This window comes from Phyllobates terribilis, unplaced genomic scaffold (assembly GCF_046119375.1).
Source record: "Phyllobates terribilis strain yellow unplaced genomic scaffold, ASM4611937v1 Scaffold_1__5_contigs__length_1240528914, whole genome shotgun sequence".
In the NCBI taxonomy this organism is placed as follows: domain Eukaryota; kingdom Metazoa; phylum Chordata; class Amphibia; order Anura; family Dendrobatidae; genus Phyllobates; species Phyllobates terribilis.
In genome coordinates, this window is record NW_027362761.1 from 789,087,249 (window position 1) to 789,099,874 (window position 12,626).

Here is a 12,626-nt window from a genome sequence, read left to right on the forward strand (position 1 = left end):
GATGAAAATGTTCTGACGCACCCCCTGGGCCTTGGGACACCCGGAGCCGGACCCTTTTTGGTGGATGCTGGTGGTTGTAGTCTTCGTGGCGGCGACCCGGTTCCATGGCTCAGGGCGGTCAAACCAGTGGCGGAACTATTTATGTGGTTTTGATGTTTAAATGTCCGACTACGCCACCCGTGGATTGCGGTCAGAGTGAACCGCTGCTACAGGGCAGACCGCTGAGGCTGGTGTTGTGGGTGCAGCAGAGCGTAGCATAACTCCCCACGGGAGGAGTATAGCCTCAGGGCAGTGTATGCGGAGGATGGGGGTGATGGTGCAGGGCAGCAGCAGTAATGACACGGAGTCAGTGATGCAGTCCAGGGCCTTTACTCACAGTTCTTATTATCCAGACCACGTCTGCAGGTAACGGCTGCCCACGTCGTACTGTGCTCACCAGGTGAGGGGCTCAGACAACTCCCAGATAACTTTGGAGCACTTCACAGGACCCCCTTTGTGTGTCCTTTGTCTGGCCTTTCTTACCAACACTTCTGTCCGGCTGCCTCGGGCCTCCTCTTGGTAAACTTGGCGCCAGTTTCCCTGACCCTATGTGGTGCCTTCCTAGCGGGTGTAGCGAGGGGCTGCGCCACATAAAATGTCAGAGCCTCCGGTTTCTAGCTGAGGGTCGTTTCCTGCCTCCACTAGTTCGGGGACCGGTCTCCCCCTTTGGCCTGACCCCTCCACGCAGGTGGATTCGGGCGTGCGGTGGCGACTCGCCCGTCCGCACCCCTGGGATCCCTTCATTCCTCGTTCCTGGAGCCTTCTCCGCTCCTCTTCCTTCCTTCTCCCTCTTCCAGGCCTGGGCCTCTGTTACTAGGCCCGCCTCCGGAGCAGAGCTCATGCAGAGCCCCTGCTCCCTGCCACTTCTGCTCAGACTTCTCTGCACTGAACTAAGATGGTGCCCACCTTTTATACTCCCTTCTCAATGCACCCAGGAACTGCTTCCTCCCTGCTCCTGCACTACAGGGTTCCCCTTCCTCAGTGTTCCCTCCCCCCACTCCAGCCAGGGACAGGGACTGTCGTGCCCATCTCAGGGGCATATTGGTCGCCCTGCCCCACGGCAATGTGGTGTAATGCATGCAGGTGTCGGGTCCTGATCCACACTCCATCCTTACCTGAGAGTGAGATATCACACCTCTGGGTGAGGTGCAATACGTCTGTAGCAACCGAGCCCTCAGGGTGCTACAGTTCCATTTATCTTCAGCCTAGGTGACGTATTGTGATACAGGGCCGTGATTTTGGCTATAAAAGGGTCCCCTAGACCCCTACCCCAAGCTTTTTAAGAGAATCATATATGGCGTGCCAGGAGACTCTATGGAATGCTTTCTCAGCATCCAACGAGAGTATCTAATTACAAATTTTTAACTGCATCTAGCCCAGGAAATACTTTGTGCCTAGTAGCAGTGTCTGCTAGTCAGCGGATTATCCCGGCTGTTAAGCAAGCTACACCACCTGTAGTTTAGACACTTAATTTTTTCAAAGGAAATGATTCGGGACCATGGGATACTTAGTGAAGAGCATCAGGAGGCACCCCAAGGCATAGGGGCTGGGACTGGCAGTAGGATGCCTTGCGGTGGACAGCCGAGCTCGATCCTTATAAAAGCTTTTTAACTGCAGCAGCTTTAGTGGACGCTACTGGAGCTGGAATTACGCGGCTGCTGGCATGAGACTTGCCCTCCAATAGATCCTTGTAAATGGATTTAAAGTGTATTCATTCAAATTAGAGAGACAATTTAAATTAAAAAGCTTAGAGCTGCCTCCACCACAGGGGGGCTCGCTCGACCCACCAGCGGACAGGCACCAGTATTGGGAGAGGGGGGCTGGCCGTCAGGGTTCACCGCGGCTCTGGCACAAACCCGGCGACACGGAGGTGGCACGGGCAGGAGCGGACTGGCCGTGTCGGCTTCTCACTTTTTGGATTTTAGAAGGGCATGACATGCCTATATCTGTGTCTCCCCCTCCTTTTACTCCTCCACCTCTTTTATTTTCGCATGACTATATGTACTTGTCACTTTTCCATGTGTTAGTTATGTCTTCTGAGCAGTTTGTCAGCTTTTGGACACCTTTGAAGGTGTTTTCTATGTGTTTCTATGTGTTTTTGTTTGCCTGCCGTTGGTTTTAACGGTGTTCGAAGGTGTTCGACGAACAGTTCGACGAACAGTTCGGCGAACACACGGGTGTTCGACGAACCGAACCGAACTCGAACACTACGGGGGTGGCTCAACACTATATAAGACATATTTTCAGTTGTTTCACACTTTTTTGTTAAGTATATAATTCCACATGTGTTAATTCATAGTTTTGATGCCTTCAGTGTGAATGTACAATTTTCATAGTCATGAAAATACGGAAAAATCTTTAAATGAGAAGGTATTTCCAAACTTTTGGTCTGTACTGTATATATATATAAAAAATCAAAAAATAGGTAATAGCACAAAAAGTATTTTTGGTGCAAAAAAGCCCCCCAGGAACATACCAGTCCTTTAGATATCCATGCAAAAATGGAGGCAGCACACAGAGTAGAATAAAGTGATAAGGTTTACTAGCAAATATGGCAACGTTTCGGTCCAAAATTGTGGACCTTTCTCAAGCATAGGTAAGGTGCAAGTGCAGAGTATTTAAGGAGATCTAATTACAATGGTAATCAGTAGCAAGTACTTGAAAAGTGCATAATATACATGATCTTTCAGATAAATAACATTACAAGACATAATAATGCATAATCAGTGTAAAGTGACATAGTGCAAAAATACAATAAACACAGGCTTATAGCCATAACGCTCATATCAATACATAATTGATCATATGCTGCAGCTGTGTATACAGAAAGAAATACATGGCTCACTCCAAATTTCATTTGCATATAGAGCCAAAATCTCGGCGTCCCTGTGACTAGTACCGCGCACGTCAGAATAGGAAGTGCGGACTTCCGCATTTGCGCACTAGAGACAGGATATACCAGCGCCATCTTGGAAAAGGGCATATCGCCCACAGCATCTGTCACATGGCGATGACATGATCACACCATAATGCATCATGGGCGTCACGTGGTCTAAAGGCACAAAGCAATATAGAGAGCACTGCCCACCATATTGGAGAAGGGAAAGTTGCCCAATTTTCATACAATACCGGAAACATTACAAGCAGGAGAGCTGTATCCAAATAATAATAAATAAGACATTAAAACAAATATCCTGTATTTGTGTGACAGAAGTAGAGCGACAGCTGTCAGACACCGAGGTATATGAGGAATTAAATGGGAATCCTAAATATGTAATTATGAGGAAAATTTAATTCATCCTAGATGAAGCTATCCACCAAAGCATTATTGATGAAGATTTGTATAAATTTCTTATGCATGATAATCCGGTCACACCTGTGATATACATGCTCCCTAAAATACAAAAGCCTTTTGTAAATCCCCCCGGACGTCCAATCGTCCCAGGGAGTGATTCCCTGTTCAGCTGTATTGGTACATATCTTGATAGGATCTTAGGTCCTCCAGCTAGACAAGCAACATCTTTTGTGTTTGACACTACAGATTTTTTTACAGAAATTAAATTTGGTTTTAATTGATAGTAAAATAATTTTGGCTTCCTTTGACGTGACCTCCCTGTACACATCAATTAATCATGTAGTGGGACTTGCGGCAGTGAGCAAGAAGCTGGATGAGACTGATTATACACCAAAGGAATGTGACTTTATCATGTGATTGTTGGAGCTAGTATTGAAAAATAATTATTTCCTTTTTGGTGACAAATATTATCTACAACGTAGAGGGACTGCCATGGGGGTCAGCATGGCTCACGCGTATGCTAACTTGACCATGATGGTCATGGAAGAGGACCTTTTCTATGTGTCCCACCACTTCAAACATGTTCGGGGGTGGTGGAGATACATAGATGATGTCCTCCTCCTATGGTCTGGATCTATGGAGGAATTGGTGGAATTCCATATCTTTTTGAATAACCTCAGAGACAGAGATACAATTCTTGGATGTTCCTTATTAAGTATGAGAATCATAAATGGAGTACAGAATTGTTTGTTAAACCGACGGATAAGAATAATTTATTACGGTATGATAGTCATCACGTAGAATGGTGGATTCCCTACCATATAGTCAGCTCTTAAGAGTTAGAAGAATTGTCAGCAATGAAGGTAGACTTGGGACTACTTTGCATTCTATGGTTGACAGATTTAGGGAGAGAAAGTATCCCAAAAAAACTGTTGAATAAATGGAGGGATAAGGTTTAAAAAATGGATCGTACTATTCTTTTGGATAAAAAAAATCAGTGGACATACTATCTTAGAGATAGTACCATTGGTTACCACTTTCTGTGAACAGAGCAAGTGTGTGGCCAATATTGTCAAAAAACATTGGCCTATGCTAAATAGATGTTTGCCGGAAATTGAAGAGTTTAAAATGCCCCCGTTAATTTCATATAAGCGGGCTAAGAACATTAGAGATAGGTTAATAAGGGCTGATATTGGTCCTCAGAGGATAACAGCCCAGGGTTCACTAACTGGGAGACAAAGATTGGGTTGCTTCCCATGTCTCAATTGTATTAATTGTCCAAATATGCTAAAAGGGGATACATTTCAACATCTAATAAGTGGAGTGATATATACAATTAAATACTATCTTACATGTTCTTCTAATTATATTGTTTATTTACTGCAGTGCCCGTGTAATTTACTATATATTGGTGAGACGACTACAGATTTTAAGACTAGGATGAATAATCACAGACATTCTATTAGGTAGAAAACACTCGACTTACCTGTCTCTAAACATTTCACAGAGAAGGGGCATCTTGAGAAACAATTGAAATTTAGGATTATTGACCATATACCCCCACTTAGAAGAGGAGAAGATAGGGTGCACCTTCTCAAGATTAGGGAACTTGAACGGATTAGGAGACTTAACACTTTGAAACCACATGGTCTTAATGTTGACTTTAAATTGAGTGTGACTCTCTAGAAACAGTCGCTTGCCCGATTTTCTCTCTTTTGGTGAATTTTTTGTTATACATGGTATAAATTTTAGGTGTTTTTGTTAACTTTTATTTTTTTTCTTTGATTTTCTAGATTTGCTGGTGCTGTAGGACAACGGAAGACATGATTCATCCCCATATACATATTATTGAGATCGTAATGTATAATGAATTATATATTGCATATAAACTTTTTTATTCATATCGTGTTATGTTGGATTTGGAATGTGGATTTCCTTATATGCAGTTACTTTTGAGTCTGTGATCCAATATGAATGTACAGTTCTGTTTATGACATGTTAACCCTTGTATGGTCTTAGGGTAGAGATGTGTTCTTCATAGGTTCATATCTCCCCTATACCTTTGGCCTCTGGGTTGCTTTCTCCAGCACATGGGGGGCGTTCCCATGCTACTTGGGTTGATGTCTTAGCTAAAATTACAGGATATTTGTTTCAATGTCTTATTTATTATTATTTGGATACAGCTCTCCTGCTTGTAATGTTTCCGGTATTGTATGAAAATTGGGCAACTTTCCCTTCTCCAATATGGTGGGCAGAGCTCTCTATATTGCTTTGTGCCTTTAGACCACGTGACGCCCATGATGCTTTATGGTGCGATCATGTGATCACCATGTGACAGATGTTGTGGGCGATATGCCCTTTTCCAAGATGGCGCCGGTATATCCGGTCTCTAGTGCGCAAATGCGGAAGTCCTCACTTCCTATTCTGACATGCGCGGTACTAGTCACAGGGACGCCGAGATTTTGGTGCTATATGCAAATGAAATTTGGGGTGAGTCATGTATTCCTTTCTGTATACACAGCTGCAGCATATGATCAATTATGTATTGATATGAGCGTTATGGCTATAAGCCTGTGTTTATTGTATTTTTGCACAATGTCACTTTACACTGATTATGCACCATCACGTCTTGTAATATTATTTATCTGAAAGATCATGTATATTCTGCATTTTTCAAGTACTTGCTACTGATTACCATTGTAATTAGATCGCCTTAAATACTCTGCACTTGCACCTTACCTATGCTTGAGAAAGGTCCACAATTTTGGACCGAAACGTTGCCATATGGGCTATTAAACCTTATCACTTTATTCTACTCTGTGTTCTGCCTCCATTTTTGCATGGATATACATATATATATAAATATATATATATATATATATATATATATATATTCAGTATGTGTATATCATCTGTGAAGAGTGTGCAGGGCCTGTGTTGTAATGTGTGTATTATGTGTGTGCTCATGCAGATGTCATGTACGGTATGTATAAGTATGTCCTCTTCTGAGTCATGTGATTCAGACTCTCCACATCATACTACGCTCTATGCGTGAGCTGGAAGTCTCTTCAAGGGCTCGTACAGACCACCGTTGTTTTGGTCCAAGTGCCACCTGTCGAAACTTAGGATCGTGCTGGGACCAATGTTATTCAATGAGGCCTTGGAAATGTCATATTTTTCCCCCAGACCGAGTGGTCCAGTTTTTCAGTACATGCATCGTAATATTAATGGTGTCATTCAAATCAGGAACTCACTCCACAAAATCATACTTCTTATATGGCTAAGGCGACAAAAAAATAAAAAAGTTCTGACTTGGTCTCGTGCAGACGGCTGTAATAATCGGATGAGTGCTATCCATTGTTTTGATGGATAGCACTCACCCGCATGTTATTGTATGGGGCAATGCACATGTTGGATTAGTTTCCTCGGACAAAGTCTGTCCAAGGAAAAAATCCCAGCATGCCCGAGTTTGTCCTGATATTTGGATTGCACTCAGCCATGCAAGTTAAATGAGTGTGCGGAAACCAGTCAGACTGCACTCTGTTGACATCTGAATGTAGTCTGGTTTCCATAAACAGACAGAATGGAGAAGATGGAGAATTATTTTTCTCCATCTTTTCATCTCGAAAGAATCAGATTACACAGTGATCACACTCTGATAAAACTTCGCCTAGCATTAGAACAAGGGGAGGAAAAAATAAAAGCCCAAAACTGAAAAATGTCCAGGTCCTGAAAGGTTTTAAAAAAGTGGTGTTCCTTAGTATTGTGTCATATTTTACTGTCCAAGTACAGACCATGATGCCCGGACCAACCGCAGATCTCCTGACCTAAAACTCAGCAGACTCAGCAAGCCTATGAAGCTGTTGGGTCCAGATGAGGAGAGCAGCGGACGATCTGGACATAGTGAGCGGAATAAATGTTCAAAATGGATACATTGCATAACTGATACAAATAGAAGCTGGGGACACCATTGTTTAATGAGGTGTATCTAAATTCCCGCTATCTTCACTTATTTAGAACTGAAGAAAAAGATCATCATACAGAACCTTATTTTTTCCATCATAAAACACAATGAAACTCAGACGCCCCCGAAAATAATCAGTGGAATATTTCTGCTTCCATTTGTGTCATTTTTGCAGTAGATTAATTTTAGACATTAATCTTAATTATTTATAAAAACAGTACAGACTTATTGAATTTCAGAGTGCAGGTGGGAACGTAGTCTTGCTATGATATGACATCTATGACATCTATAGTTTTTGCCAACATGTGGATGGATGTCAGTTTCAAAGCAATGCTCTTTTTTCCAACAACTTGCATGTAGCTTTGCACTCTGGTTTAGTTTTGTTGCTGTATATAATCACTGTTAAATTGTGGTGGCACATGGGACTGCAAGTTTCATTTATATTATCTTTACTCAGAGTTATTACTGTGATATCTGTGGTGTTACATTGGTCTGCAGGTGACATCTACTACACTATCTGTACTCAGAAAATTATCCCTGTGTTATCTGTGGTCAGGGCCGGACTGGGTCAAAAAAGCAGCCCTGCCACACAAACCCCACCAGCCCACATACTAGAAGGGTATGTGCACATGGTCGGTATTGGCAGCGCTTTGAACCTTTATGCTGCGTCCAAAGCGCGGTACGCAAGTGTTCATTGAACCATGTTGATTCACCGCATCCTATACATTACAGTGATATAATTTCCCTTGCGGAGACTAGCATCTCCACAAGAGAAATTGACATGCTGCGGTCTGGAAAGACGCGCCACATATCCGTGTCCGCAGGTGATACGCAGGTGCATGGAGACGCATAGTGGACATGGGATTTCTACAAATCCCATCCACTATGCTGTAACATCTGGCCGCTGCGGATTGCACGCAGCGCAAGTGCGCTGCGTGCAATCCGCAGCAATTACTGATCGTGCGCACATACCCTAACACTCATTACTCCCTTTCAGTGAATTTTGCTTTACTTTGTCGTGACCCTCACTCTCCTAAAAGGAGTTATTTGAAGAGCCGCATGTGAATGGCGCCACAGTGCGTATGATCGGCCACAGCTCCATTTACATGGTGCTCTACAGAGCTCCGATTCTCAGGATCATGGGGGTCCCAATAGTCGGATCTCCAGCGATTGGACAGTTATCCCCTATCCAGAGGAGATGGGATTACTTGGGATAATCAATTGAAACAGGTTTTCCAATATTTATTTTTATTTGGCCATAGTAATATTGAAAATACTAAACCAATATTGACGCCTCTCCAACAACATGACTAGAGAAGTGATACTGTGCAGCGTATATACAGGACAGGAGGAGTGGTACTGTGCAGTGTATATATACAGGACAGGAGAAGTGGTATTGTGCAGTGTATATATACAGGACAGGAGAAGTGGTATTGTGCAGTGTATATATACAGGACAGGAGGAGTGGTACCGTGTAGTGTATATATACAGGTCAGAAGGAGTGGTACTGTGCAGTATATATATACAGGACAGGAGAAGTAGTACTGTGCAGTGTATATATAAGACAGGAGAAGTGGTACTGTGCAGTGTATATACAGGGCAGGAGGAGTGGTACTGTGCAGTGTATATATACAGGACAGGAGAAGTGGTACTGTGCAGTGTATATATACTGGACAGGAGAAGTGGTACTGTGCAGTATATATACAGGACAGGAGGAGTGCTACCGTGCAGTGTATATATACAGGACAGGAGAAGTGGTACTGTGCAGTATATATACAGGACAGGAGAAGTGGTACTGTGCAGTGTATATATACAGGACAGGAGAAGTGGTACCGTGTAGTGTATATATACAGGTCAGAAGGAGTGGTACTGTGCAGTGTATATATGCATAACAGGAGAAGTGGTACTGTGCAGTGTATATATACAGCACAGGAGAAGTGGTACTGTGCAGTATATATACAGGACAGGAGGAGTAGTACTGTGCCGTGTATATATACAGGACAGGAGAAGTGGCACTGTACAGTGTATATATACAGGACAGGAGAAGTAGTACTGTGCAGTGTACAGTACAGACCAAAAGTTTGGACACACCTTCTCATTTAAAGATTTCATAGTATTTTCATGAAATTCCACTGTTAGGGATTTATTCAAAATTGAAGGCATACTGAACCAGCATGGCTACCACAGCATCTTGCAGCGGCATGCTATTCCATCCAGTTTGCGTTTAGTTGGACCATCATTTATTTTTCAACAGGACAATGACACCAAACACACCTCCATGCTGTGTAAGGGCTATTTGACCAAGAAGGAGAGTGATGGGATGCTACGCCAGATGACCTGACCTCCACAGTCACAAGACCTGAACCCAATCGAGATGGTTTGGGGTGAGCTGGACCGCAGAGTGAAGGCTAAAGAGCCAACAAGTGCTAAGCATCTCTGGGAACTCCTTCAAGATTGTTGGAAGACCATTTCCGGTGACTACCTCTTGAAGCTCATCAAGAGAATGCTAAGAGTGTGCAAAGCAGTCATCAAAGCAAAAGGTGGCTACTTTGAAGAACTGAGAATATAAGACATATTTTCAGTTGTTTCACACTTTTTTGTTAAGTATATAATTCCACATGTGTTAATTCATAGTTTTGATGCCTTCAGTGTGAATGTACAATTTTCAAAGTCATGAAAATATAGAAAAATCTTCAAATGAGAAAGTGTGTCCAAACTTTTGGTCTGTACTGTTTATATAAGACAGGAGAAGTGGTACAGTGCAGTGTATATATACAGGATAGGGGAAGTGGTACTGTGAAGTATATATATATATATATAGGACAGGAGGAGTGGTATTGTGCAGTGTATATACACAGGAAAGGAGAAGTGTTTTTGTGCATTGTATATATACAGAAAAGGAGAAGTGGTACTGTGCAGTGTACATATACAGGACAGGAGAAGTGGCACTGTGCAGTGTGTGTATATACAGATACTTAGATTTGCACGGTCTCAGCCCGGCACCTTGTAATTTCTGGAACCCTTGCCACCTTAACATAGCCCAGCTCTGCTTCATGAACACTGTCATTTTGTAACCACATTAGTATTTTCCCAGTGAATACTGGAGGAATGGTACCTGTGTGAATGACTGTTCTGACAATGACAAACTCTTCAGAGCAAACTCTGCAGTTGGAGGCATTAGAAGCTATTAATTAGTGCACAATATACAAGACCAGCTTTTCAAAGTCAAATCTTTGTCTGGATTGCCCATCCTAAACTCTTAGAACTCTGAGTTGTCCAGTCATTTGTTTATTTACCTACCATAAAGATAAGTAGATAACCTCAGACTCCACACAGAATGCATGACTTACTGATACACAATGGTACACTGACAACAGTAGCCAGGCAGCCCATTTTATGACCTAACCGACCAGCCCACCGGGCATCTGCTCGATAAGGCAGATTAGCAGTCTGGGCCTGTCTGGTGTTACTTAGCACTGCAGGTGATATCTACTACATTATCTGTACTCAAAGAATTATCACTGTATTATCTGTGGTCTTACATAGGATTGCATGTAACATCTACATTATGCATTGTCGAAGAGTGATCACTGTTATCTGTGGTGTTACATAGGACTGCAGGTAACAGCTTCTACATTATCTATACTCAGAGAGTGAGAGTTATCACTGTATTATCTGTAGTATTACATAGGATTGCATCTGAAGGGTAACATTTCTCCTTGCCGAGAGCGATATGCTAAGCATGTCACGGTGAGGAGACTTTTAAAGTCACAATGCTCCTCTGGGAAATATGCAAATTGTCTCTTCAGAGAGGAAGAGCACCAGAACTCTAGTGCCACCTACAGGGAGTAGCAATCCTTAAAGTCAATAGTGACCCGTTAACAAGCCTTGTCACATGATTTAGGATATAAACCAGAACCAGAAACTCAATTTGCAGACACTGTGTTTCGGGATACAGCCACTCGGGTCACTATTGTACTTTTGAACAACACCCATTGACTTTACCATATATTATACTGGAAAACGGGAAAAAAATTCCAAGTGTGGTGAAATTTAAAAAAAAAGTGCAATTCCACAATTGTTTTTTGGGTGTTTTATTTACCATGTTCACTAAATGCTAAAAGTGACCTGCCTTTATGATTCTCCAGATCATTACGAGTTCACAGATACCAAACTTGTATAGGTTCTTTTTTATTTAAGTGGTGAAAAAAAAAAAATTTGTAGGGAAAAAAATGGCATCATTTTCTGAGACTCGTAGCGTCTCCACTTTTTGGGATCTGGGGCTTTGTGATGGCTTATTTTTTGCAAGCCAACCTGACATTTTTATTGATACCATTTTGGGGTAGATACAATGTTTTTATTGCTTGTTATTGCATTTTATTGCGATGTTGCGGAGACCAAATAAAGGTAATTCTGGCGTTTTTATTTTTTTCTCGTTACATCATTTACTGATCAGATTAATTTAGTATATATTTTCATAAATCGGGCTTTTCTGAACGCAACGATACCAAAGATGTGTATCTTTTTATTGTTTTAATTTGAATGGGGCAAAAGTTGGGTGATTTGAACTTTTATATATTTTTTAAATATTTTTTAAAGCGTTTTTTGTCCACTTTTTACTTGCTTCAATAGTCCCCTTAGGAGACTTGAAGCTGTGATCATCTGATTGCTTGTGCTATACATAGCAGGGCTTCATCCTGCTATGTGTAGCATCGTCTCCTATGAATGCTGGCCACAGGATGGCGTTCATAGGAGATCTGCAATGACAAGCACGGGGGTCCAAGCTGTCATGACAACCCATCGGCGCCGCGCAATCATTTGACAGGGGCACTGATGGGCGTATCTTGTGATGCACTTCCGCCTAGTGCGAATTAAATGCCAGTGTCAGAGATTGACAGTGACATTTAACATGTTAACAGCCACAGGTGGATCGCGTTTCCACCCCTGACTGTTAGATGCACATGAAAACTCATCAAATCAGCTGTCATGTGCAGGGAAAGATGCGGGCTCATCACCGGAGCCCGCATCAAATACAGGGACGTGACTTATAACGTACCTATTCGTAATAGGTTATGAAGGGTTCAATGTTTGAAATTTTAACTTAATAGGGATAGGTTTGAGTCATTTTCTCACAGACACAAGTTTATCAACTGCAGTTTTTGGATAAATATAAAGTTGATTTTTTTTAGGGACCTAGTGACTAAAAGTAAAGTCCAAGAGAACATGTGGATTGGATAAAATATATTTTTCTGATTTATCAGTATTTTCAAATTCATAATTTTTCCTATGTCAGGAAACATATATCTGCATGAGATTGGACTCGCCAAT